The sequence below is a fragment of the Rhinolophus sinicus genome, chromosome 17 (genome assembly GCF_057876585.1).
Source record: "Rhinolophus sinicus isolate RSI-liver-muscle chromosome 17, RSI-T2T, whole genome shotgun sequence".
Lineage (NCBI taxonomy): Eukaryota > Metazoa > Chordata > Mammalia > Chiroptera > Rhinolophidae > Rhinolophus > Rhinolophus sinicus.
In genome coordinates, this window is record NC_142517.1 from 149,764,979 (window position 1) to 149,777,309 (window position 12,331).

At 37.7% G+C, this 12,331-nt stretch overlaps 1 protein-coding gene across 9 annotated transcripts in view; it reads right to left on the bottom strand.

Annotated features, from left to right (window-relative positions):
• CCDC148 (coiled-coil domain containing 148) overlaps window positions 1-12,331 on the bottom strand; it is a 259,617-nt gene that overhangs the window by 157,979 nt on the left and 89,307 nt on the right. The gene's annotated exons all lie outside the window — the stretch shown is intronic.

A 12,331-nucleotide genomic window follows, 5' to 3' on the forward strand; every position in this document is an offset into this window, starting at 1 on the left:
TAATGGCATTAAATTTCAGCTCACTAACAAAATCATTTGTAAATAGGATCCCTTCAAGTCACCTTAACCAATAACATCTCAATCATGTTCCAAAATGCCTTTTTCACTTCAGAAAACTCTTAGGCACTGACGTGGTTTGTGTTCTACGTAAAGTACAACTGACCCTTGAATAACACAGAGGCTTAGGGGCTGCAACCCTGGAACAATTGAAAATCTGGGTACAACTTTTACTTCTACAGTCAGCCTTTCGCTTTGGCAGATTCAACCAACCCAGGATCCAAAACAGTACTTTCGATCAGGCAGTTGGGAAACTGCAGATGGGAATGGGAAAATACTGTTTTTAGTATGCGGTTAATTGAATCCACAGATGCAAAATCCACGGATTCGAAGGACTGACTGTATTTATTGAAAAAAATCCTCATATTAGTGGACCCAGGTAGTTCAAGCCCGTGTTGTTTCAAGGGTCAACTGTATTAGTAAAACTCTACACAGAGTGAAAATGTTGCAATATCAGCTTGAACTCTAAACTGAATTAATGTATCTTTATTAATCTGAGTTTATTTGCATATCATTATTCCTGTTTAATAAATTGGAATAATCAAATACAGATGCAATCAGTGGGAATATTATTAGCAACAAATATTTTCTTCATCAAGATGAGGATTTGCTATTGTTGATTCCATTATATCATTGGCCTTCTACTTTAAAGTTAACTGTATAATTCAAAGCATTTTTGTAAGTTCTCTGTGCCCTTGAAAAATATTTGACAACTTAAAGCAATAAGAAACTATGTAAATCAAGTGATTGTAATGGGAATTCCACTGTCTTTACGCAAGTTCACCTAGTTTCTGTAAAGCATTTCATTATTCTGGTCAGTAGCAAGAAAAAAAATTCTTTTTCAAAGATGATAATCCTCTCTAACAGCTCTATAATGAGAAGAAAAAGGGGGTTGGAGGTATTCTACCAGGAGAAAGCATACTCTACAGTTCTTCAGTATGACTATTGCAGAGAAAGAATTTGAGATGAGTTCATTCACTAAACACCTTGAGTGCTTTGTTCCAACTGAATCAGTTAGGCATGTATAGACAGTCAGAGGCTTTTGCACATAAAGCATTTCAAATAGGGGTATTAAGCCTGGAGAAAGGCTTGACTGAATGCACTTGGCATTTAAAATACCCTCAAGTCTTCACGAACAATATCTCAGGTCCTCTCTCAAAGAACTCACTCTCATTCATGATGACATAAATACATTTCAATAGCAGTTGTCCACATAAATTCTCTATTACTACACCGCAAGCAACAACAAAAAAAGAATAGACCGAAAATCCATGTCCCCATTAATGCTCTTAAACTGTTTCAATAATCAAAGGGATTTGAACATAGTTTGAATTTCCACGTTTATTTGATTACAAATGTATGTATATGTGTGTGTGGGGGAGGAGTATGTGCTGGGGAAGAGGAAGTGACAGAATCTAGGTCCGATAAGTTTTATGTTCTTCTAAATTGATGTTTAATTATGTAATGGATGCTGTTGAGGCCATGACAGATCACCTTTATTAGCTAGAATTCCCATCACCAACATGCTGATAATTCAGAGATGTATCTCCCTTGTCTGGAAAATTGACCTGAGCCAGTTGGGAACTGCCTCTGGCAGGAGGCTACTTTACCACCAGCTTCAGAGGGCCAATCACAACCAAAGTTTGGCTGATGTGGGGGTACAGAAGGCCAGCCCAATCGCCTCAAGATGGGGCCAACTTTGTGATACCATTTATGCTCCAGAGTGTCACTGAGATGTCCTCCTTGCATAGACTTGTTCCCCTCCTCTATCCTGATTCTATTACCACCCTTCCCCTGAGAGCATTGCCCAACAAATCACTTGTTCTTACAGTTCCTGTCTCAGCTTTGCTTCTACCAAACCGGACGTAAGATAATCTACAGGCAATCTTACCCATAATTTTCAAAAATAGTTTAAATCCTTTAGTAAATGGAGAAGACCTTCCAAGTTAATTGCTTTGATGATTTCTTATATTGAATGGTGGTGTAAGATTATCCTCAAAGAGAAAGTGCAAATAGCAAACATTTACAAAAATGCTTTTCAAATAAAAGCACACATTAAGCAAGTGTACGTTACTATAAATAAACATAGCAGTGGGAGAATTTGTGAGACTCTGTTTTTATACATTGCATGAATGTATTAATTAGATGCCATTTTAGTGACAACATTAAAACCACTTAAATATATGAAATGGTAATGTAACATTAAACCCAAATATTTCAAACCAAGTATGTCATGAACAATGATCATATCCAGCTTGCTCTTCTTATTGATTTTAGAAAACTCACATCTCAACAGCTTGCTCCAATTACCACAATTACACCAATTGTAAGTCATTTTTCTACTATATGTAGAATAAAAATAATAAACATCTTAAAAGAAATCATTTACAAATACTCACAATATTATTATTTTTAGAGTATTTATAGCAAACACTTCCCACAGCCTCAGGCTTAAATCCTGAGGCAAATATTCACATCAGCAATAATGATGGCACAGTCATACATCTCCATTAGGATGCTGTCTGTGAGGCAGAAAACTCCCACCATGACATATAAATATATACACATTGAGTCTCCAAGATGGTAAACCTCTAAGAGGAATATTCAAACATAAAACCTTCTTCACAATAAAAAAAGTAGTCATTTCCTACTTAGCTTCTAAAATAAAATAAAATTTAATGTATTTGCATTTCTAACTTCAAATCTGGACATTTATTTTTCCTCATCAAATGTTCGTCTTTTTTTTTTTTAATTTTTATTAAAATCTAGTTCACATACAATAGTATATTAGTTTTAGGTGTAAGCCATAGTTATTCAACATTTATATACCTAAAGAAGTGATCACTGTGATAAGTCCAGCAACCATCTGACACCGTACCATGCTATCAAAATGTTATTGACTATATTCCCTATGCTGTGCATTACATCCCCATGACTTATTTGTTTTATAGCTGGAAATTTGGACCTCTTATTCCCCTCTACCTTCTTTCTCCCCTTTAAAAATTTGTCAATTACAGTTGACATTCAATATTATTTTAAATTAATTTCAGGTGTACTGCATAGTGGTTAGACATTTACAAAAATTAAGAAGTGATCCTCCTAACCAGTCTAGTACCCACCTAGCACTATACAGTTATTACTATATCATTGACTATATTCCCTATACTTTATTTTATATCCTCGTGACTTTTATAACTACCAATTGGTACTTCTTAATCCCTTAACCCTTTTCACCCTGTCCCACAACCCTCTCTCATCTATCACCCTGATAAATCTAGTACCCATCTGACACCATACATAGTTATTACAATACTATTCACTATATTCCTTATGCTATACCCTATATCCTCATGACTACTGTGTAACAACCAATTTGTACTTCTTAATCTCTTCATTTTTTCACCCACATCCAATTTGGCAACCCTCAAAATGTTCTCTGTATATATGCATTTTCTTTTCTGTTTTGTTCATTTTTGTTGTTTAAATTCCACATATGAGCAAAATTATATTGCATTTGTCTTTCTCTGACATACTCCCCTCAGCACAATGCCCTCCAGGTCTACCCACACCACTGCAGATGGCAAGAACACATTCCCTTCCATGACCGAGCAATATTCCATTGTATATATGTACCACCTCCTCTTTATCCATTCATCCATCGACAGATGCCCAGTCTGCCTCCACATCTTGTCTATTGTAGACAATGCTGCAATGAACATGTGGATGCACACATCCCCTTGAAGTAGTGTTTTGGGTTTCTTTGGATAAATATCCAGAAGTAGGATTACTGGGTCCTTCTTTGTCTCTTGTTATAGTCTTTGTTTAAAGTCTATTTTGTTTAGTATAAGTATTGCTACTCCTGATTTTTGCTGTTGGATCCATTTTCATAAAATATCCTTTTCCATCCCTTTACTTTCAGTCAGTATGTGTCTTTGTATCTGAAGTGAGTCTCTTGTAGGTAGCATATGTAAGAGTCTTGTTTTCTTTATCCATTGAGCCTCGGGCTGATGGGTTGTGAGGACTGGCCATGACTACAGTGGAGGAGCTGTGCTGCAGGGGCTGACCCTTAAGAACAGAATTTACTTGATCAGGGCTCTGGTGCATATCCAATTTGACTTTTGGGTATGTCCACCTTGAAGGTGTCCAGGTGATACTTTGGCTTGTTCTGAAACTGTCCACTGAGGCTTCCTGGGAGGGGCCCCATTGCCGGCCAAGTTCAGCCACAGCCTATACCGTGGCATGAGCTACAAAGCAATCCGCAGATGGCCACTGCTTGCACTGGACTTGGAGATGCCTGAGAGAGGCCAAGCCATAAACCAAGGCCGACTATCACTAGTGCTGGGCTTTGGGATGCTCAATCAGAGGTATGGTCATGCCAAAGCCAGATGGTGCTTATTTGGGTTTTGTGAACCGTTGGGAAGTTTTAGGAAAGTCTGGAGCATAAGCCAAGACAGGTCCTTTGTATGGGTAAGCCACTGGAAGCAGTTTGGGTGGGTCTGCAAGTTGGGTGGGGTGGGGTCTCAGGCAATCACCAGGGCAGAGTGAATGAATATTGTTAGCTAGATTAATGGAAACTCACATATGGCGGCTGTCTGAGTCGGCATGAGGGGATTGGGGAAAGCTCAACAAAGAAACAATGGCTTTTGCCAGCTCCTTCATCCAGGAGAAAATGGAACCTCCAGCCCTCACCCTTGACGTCAGATAATTCAATTCCTCCCTGTATGTCCCTGGATCCTTTTGAGCTGTTGCCCCAGGGCTGGAGCTCAGAGCAAGGGAGTCAGTAAGTCCGTGCATGGTCCCTTTAAGAGGAGTGCTTGAGACTCCAGCTATCCTCTTGTCACTCAGCCACCATCTCTGCTGGTTTTCACAGACTGAAATTTTGGGGACTTTTCTCCCTGTCATCGGAACCCTGGGCTGGGGAGTCTGGTGTGGGTCTGAGACCCCTCACTTCTCCAGGGGAGACCTCCACAGCCAAGGTAACCCTCCCGATTTTTAATGGTCACACACAGGTGTGGGACCAGGCCGTTCTGCATCTTTTCCCTTCCTACCAGTCTCAAGGTGGCTTCTTTTGTTTGTCCTTAGTTGTAGGACTTCAGTTCAGCTAGATTTTAGGCAATTCTCAATGACAGTTGTTCTGCAGTTTAGTTGTAAGTTTGATGCAATCATGACAGGAGGCGAGCATAGAATTTACTCTGCCATTTTGACGGAAAATCCTTCCATCTTTCAATTGTACAGAAAAATCTATATAAAATAGCTTAGCTATGTAAAATAACTGGGTTGGCTTTTACTTTCTGAAGTTCTTGTTTAATTTAACTGCTTTGCTAGTAATTATAACAGAATGAACTAAATTACACAGATATTGAAAAATAATCTGCTCACTTATCTACTTTCTGAATTTGAAGAAAATGACTATTTTTAAATTAAAAAATTAAACTTATTGGGGTGACAGTAGTTAGTAAAATTACATAGGTTTTAACTGTACAGTTCTATATCATCTATGTATCACATTGTGTGCTCACCACCCAGTCAATTCTCCTTCCGTGACCATATATTTGACCCTCTTTACCCTTTTCTACCATCCTTCCCTGCTCTCTTACCCTCTGGTAATCATTAAACGTTATCTGTGTCTATGAGTTTTCATTCCTTTATTTGTCTTATTCCTCTGTTGCTTTCAGTTTTGTCACATATGAGTGAAGTCATATGGTTCTCAACTTTTTCTGACATTTTTTGCTTAGCATAATAATCTCAAGATCCATCCATGTTGTTGCAAATGGCAGTATTTCATCTTTTCTTATGGCAGAGCAGTATTCTATTGTGTATATATACACCACATCATCTTTAGCTAGCCTATCCTTCCTTCAACTATCGAAGGACACTTTGGTTGTTTCCATGTCTTGGCCACCATAAACAAAGCTGCAATGAACATAGGGGTATACACATATCTTTATGGATAAATGTTTTCTGATTTTTTGGGTAGATACCCAGGAGAGGGATTGCTGGGTCATACAGTAATTCTATTCTTAATTTTTAGAGGAACCTCCACACTGACTTCCATAGTGATTGCACCAATCTACATTCTCACCAACAGTGTATGAGGGTTCCTTTTTCTCCACAGCCTCTGCCACACTTGTTATTATTGGTCTTGATGATGATAGCCATTATAATAGGTGTGAGGTGATATCTCCTTGTGGTTTTGATTTGCATTTCCCTAACAGCTAGTGAAGTTGAGCATTTTTAAAATATATCTGTTGTCTTCTTGGGAAAAATTTCTGTTCATGTCCTCTGACCATTTTTTAATTGGATTGTTTGTCTTTTTGCTGTTGAGTTGTATGAGTTCCGTATATATTTTAGCCCCTTACCTGAGGCACTGTTTGCAAATATCTTCTCCCATTCAGTTGGCTATATCTTTATTTTGTTGATGGTCTCTTTGCTCTGCAGAAGATTTTTAGTTTGATATATTCCCATTCACTTATTTTAGCTTCTACTTCCCTTGCTTTTGAGGTCAAATGCATAAAATCCGCTTTGAACCTGAGGTCCATAAGTTTGGTACCTATGTTTTCTTCTTTATAGATTATTGTAGAAAAATTTAAATAATACTTTAAAATTACCCTAAACTTTTGCAATTTTTAAAATATCTTTAGACAAAAGATCTTTGGCAGGTCTCTGCAATTTCTATTCTTATTGTCCATCCAAATTTTTAAATTTATTTTGTAATTTTCATCTTTAAAATAGCACACGAAGATTTTATAGTTTCAGGTCTATTGAGCACTCCTAAAACTTCAGGGAATTTTAGCCTGCAGAATTATGAGATATTTACCTCTCCATCCCCACTCATCCTGCTCCCAAATATTGAAGTCCACTGATAACATTTTATCATGATTTCCAAGGGTATGAGACAAAACAGGTAATCCAATAAAAGAGGATGACAGGGCTGTGAGAATTCAACCAGACTTAGGCTTATTGTCTCTTTATTATTTGAGTCATTCCAAAAATCCGAAACTGAGACTCACAATTAACTTAGCTACCAGTTTTCTTTGTAGTCATGCTTAAACCACTTCCTTGGGGTCTGTCTGGTTCTATGACATCAAAATACATTTGGGGAGAGGGGCAGCCTATGATGGCAAATGAGATACACACGGGGAACAGGTACTTTAACAATAAAAACAATTCTATGAAACTAAGCATTGTGTTTACAAACTGGCTGAAAGTTGTTTTACATTTTCTCAGAGTGAAGGGAACTTTCCAGCAAAATGGTAATTACTGCTCCCTGAAACTAGCCGGTGCAGTTATCGGCATCTGGCGACTGCCTCGAGATTTAAAAACGGCCATAGTGAATGCAGCCTAAAGAAGTACTTGTATCTCTTCAAGTGTAACATTATCAGGGGACACCTAGTACTTCTCCACTGAGAAGTATAATTGCAGTGAGCCACTGGTGGATTAACATGGATAAAAGATATCTCTGACACCATCTGCTTGTTTGGCTGCAGTAGGTCTGACCCTGCAGAAAATATAACTTGACTTCACTTTCAACATTGTGTTTCCAAATCAGACCCATCCAAACACCAAATCTAATCAGCCTGGTTCCTAAAACTCTTCCCACTACCCACCATCACACCCAAGGCCCAGTGTCCAAATACAAATCTATCTTTAATTTTCATCCTGGTTTATAGGAAGCTCCCTGGCCTCAAACTCATTTTTAATCAACAGAATCTACTCCTTGGGTTTTGTTTGGGTATGTACATGGTCTTCCCATAGGATGTATTCCCACTTAGCAGTTTTTACCTCCAGGTCCCCAGGCTCTGCCCAGTCTAGTTACATAGGTGGGAGCTGACAGCCAGAAAAAAGTGGGCTTTCAGGAATATGTTCAAAATTTACTGAACTGAAGCATCAACGATGACAAAAATGTGGCCCATAGAGTTAAACCAGAACTTGTACCAACATCCAAAGCCACATTGTGCTGAGGGATGACAGGAACGTGAAAATATGGCAGCCTTCTAAAAGTGACGGTTCCAGAATTTCTTAAAGGAAAGTTAATGGATGGGAATCTGGTCAGAAGAGAAGGCTAAGTGACTAATTCGGAAGCTATAATTGCTATTTGCATAGCTAGCACACTGATTTTACTTATACATTTTAAAGAGTAGTTTGTGAATGCAATAGTTTGTGAAAGTTCAATTCTTTTGCTTAGAATGTGTATCGTTGGAGGTACAATGTTTATTTTTGTGATGATGGCGAGACTCTTCAACCATCTTTTGTCCCAGCACTCATCTACCTCTATTTTTTTTTTTTAATTAAAGTTTATTGGGGTGACAATTGTTCACCTTCCACTAATTTTTAAGAGGCCATATAATTCAGAGAGGAAGTTTTGCGATAATATGATCAAGATAAAAGCCTGTTAAAAGTAAAATGCAAATGGCTCAACCACCCCATATGCTGGCTTTAAATAATTATGTTCATTGTAAGAAGAGTAAGGAGAAGGTACTTACAGCAGACACTGCCCCTACTCCTGCTCCTATCCACCAGAGTCCTGATTTTATGCATGATCTACCTTCCTCCAGAGGCCCCCACTTGAGGGAAGGTGAGACCCATCGCCAGCCCTGGAAGTGAATCTTGATCAATCTTAAGCCATTCACAAACATCCACTCATAAGCTTCCCGTTCCTTTGGCCAGTGTTTGGTATAAGCATGGGCAAAAGACCCAAATCTGGCCAATGAATGTAAGAAGTCTTCTGGGACATGATTTCCTAGCTCTTAAGACAAGCCACAGGAAGAAAAGGAACCTTTCTCCTTCTGAATGTTGTGGTTCAGAACTACTGCAGTTGTGAGGCAGGAAATCATCTATCCTGCAAGAAGACAGAGCAAGAGAATGCAGAAAACCAGACCTATGTACCTGAATTTCTCTACCTCTGTACTTCCTGTGAAGTAAGATAAGAAATCACCTATTATTTGTTACTTTGACTTGGGTTGGCTATTCTCTTACTTACAGACAAAGATATCCTATTTTTATAGCTAACAGAAGGGAAGAAAAATGACTTCTTAAAAAATGTAGCATCCTTCTATTGCTTTGGATGGAAAGCACTGTGAAGGGTGTAGAGGTTAAAGACATGCAGCCCCAGTGTGGCCAGAGACTAGCATCTACAGCAACTCTCCACAGCTGATTGGGAGCAGACAAGTGTCTAACACCAAAGGCCATGTTTAAGACAAAAAACAAACAAACTAACAAAATCAGCTCTAACTCAAATAAACATAATCAATAAAGACATGATCATCTACAAACACAGTATTTAGACTAATTTTTTAAAAATCTGTTGAGCTAAAATCTACCTCCATGTTACCATTTTATTCATCACTTTTGGGGAACAAGTACATTTTTAAGTGCAATAAAGTTGAAGTGAATAAAGTTCCTTTATATAGACATTATGACCCAATTGTCCAGGTTCAGAAGCAAGAATAATAAAACTGGTCTACTTCTTTGGGATGGCATGAGGAAAAAGGTTAACCATCATGAGGCTTCTGAAATTTTAATTGCCACATAAAAATGCTGTAATATCACCTCAAATCAACTACCAGTAATCATAAAGAAATTATAAGGGGCCGGTCCGGTGGCTCAGGAGGTTGGGGCTCCATGCTCCTAACCCCAAAGGCTGCCGGTTCGATTCCCACATGGGCCAGTGGGCTCTCAACCACAAGGTTGCCTGTTCAATTCCTCAAGTCCCACAAGGGATGGTGGGCTCTGCCCCCTGTGCAACTAAGATTGAACACGGCACCTTGAGCTGAGCTGCCTCCCGGATGGCTGTTGGTTGGAGCGCGTCCTCTCAACCACAAGGTTCGACTCCCACAAGGGATGGTGGGCTGCGCCCCCTGCAACTAGCAATGGCAACTGGACCTGGAGCTGAGCTGCGCCCTCCACAACTAAGACTGAAAGAACAACAACTTGAAGCTGAATGGCACCCTCCACAACTAAGACTAAAGGGACAACAACTTGACTTGGAAAAAAGGCCTGGAAGTACACACTGTTCCCCAATAAAAAGTTCTATTCCCCTTCCCCAATAAAATCTTAAAAAGAAAAAAAAAAGAAATTATAAGAATGGATTAGAGGAATGATGATTCTCTTTCACAATTTGTTTTTTTAGACATCAACAGTGTTCAACTTTATGTTCTTTTATAGGCACTAATATGGAAAATAAACATAAACCTGTAAGTACAGTGATTATAATTTCTTATATTATCAGTTCTCCATAGTCTTAGTTCTAGTGACAGGTTCCCTCAAAGGACTATATTTACCCACAGCTGGACTTCAACATATAAGGAGTAGGGAAAATTTGTTATGAATAATTGATTTGAAATATAAAATAGGTGTTATAATTCCTCTCAGGTCAAAAATTTGGCAATCCTATCAATAGAAATTTTAATCTTGTTTTTGCTTATACCTACGCATATTTTATTATTTTAACAACAAATTCTATTTGCATTACCCAGGTTAAAAATTACACATGTCAATTATCTTGGAAAAAATCTGTCAAGCTGCTATGATTCTATTGTCTCCAATCTGATTTACTCAAGATTGATTTGATTTCACATCCAGCAAAGAACAGGATCCTCTCGTAAATGACTCTCACTCCTTCATCCTGTAAAACCCAGATTTTTCGGTCTCCTGAAGTAGTAAAAATGTAGCCTCATGCACCATTACACCGTGTAGTTCCCGGCTGAAACAATTATATCAGGAAGGTGCTGGGGGCCGCAGTGATGCTTACAATAAAGACTACTGACATAGAAATTTATAGCCACTTTTCTTAGACATACTTTTCACAAATACATTTAAACAAACATAACATACAGGTAATATACAGAATGAGTTATTAATTAAGCAAAGACAAACTCTAAGACTAGTTTTTGGGGTATCCTGTAGAAATTGGACCTACTTTTTTCCCTTGATAAAATGCATTCCACCACAGCCAAGAGAATTTAAACTACACTTTATTCCTACAACAAACCCAAAGTAGGTTAAGCAATCACCAAATGTGGCTTTTGGTTCAAGAGTCATAAAGTAATTAAGTATTTTCAATTATGTATTTATTTTAAGAGAAACATACTAAGTACCCATGACAAAAATAAGATCATAATCTACAACTGTTACCTCCCCGCCAACAAATATAAATTCCAAGGTCAGGTTGGACAATCCCAGATGGAATATGCCAAGAGAAAAAAAGAATTGCAGTGACCCAGAATGTTGCTTGAGTGGGTCATGTAACCAACGTGACTAAGTGAACACATTGGTGTTCAAATAATTATGCTCCTGTTTTGGAGCATTTCTCCCCTTATTAACCACTCTTGACATACAACCAGCCCAGACCAGAAAATGTAAAACCTGAGACTGGGACATGTCCGGGCACTGAAACTTACCAAAATTCTGAGACTACATTCTCAGAGAAAAATGCCACCTGATAATTAAGGCTCCAATGTTTTAACTTGCTATGAGTTCATCAAGTAAGCAAATGTCAGTTATTTATTATGCTCCTTTCCCTCGCTTTCTTCTATCTTGTATTCATCAAGCAACAAACATGCAAGTATTTGTTTTTTCAAATGTCTTTTAAATAAAATTACATGAAGAAATTACTGTTTCTTGAGTACTAGCTTCTGATGATGGCTTTTATCTACGTCATCTTTTATCTTTTTCATATTTTGCCAATTCTGTTGGCAGACCTTTCACATAAGGACAGTGATATTACAAAGTTATGCTATGTAAATAAATACTGAAAAAGAGAAGCAATATGAACAAGACACTGGTGCTATTCACACATTATAGCAAAGTCCAATGTCCTGAACAACAAGTATAAAAGATGAGCGAAATGATAGAAAGTCTCTTGGTGAAAGTATAATTTGTTTCTATTTTCCTAGAAAGCAATATGGCAACATTCTAAAAAGCCTTAGAATTTTTCACATCCTTTGACTCATCAATTCCATTTCTAGGAATTCTTCTTAACAGAATAATCATGGGATTACTCAAAATATAGTGACAAAGTTGTTTGTTCCAGGTTTTTATAGAAATATCAAATTATGTTATAAATAATTGTGCAAAAGCAGGAAATGCATTGACTTTTTTTTATGGTACAACCATATATTATAATACCATGCATGTAATAAAAAACATGTTGTAAAAGAATATTTAATATGGTTACCAAAAAAATAGAAGGTTAGTAAACATTTATTGAAAAATGAATAATATTGGATCTGATTCATTAACAGGTAAAACAATAGACATGTGTAGAGTACTTTTT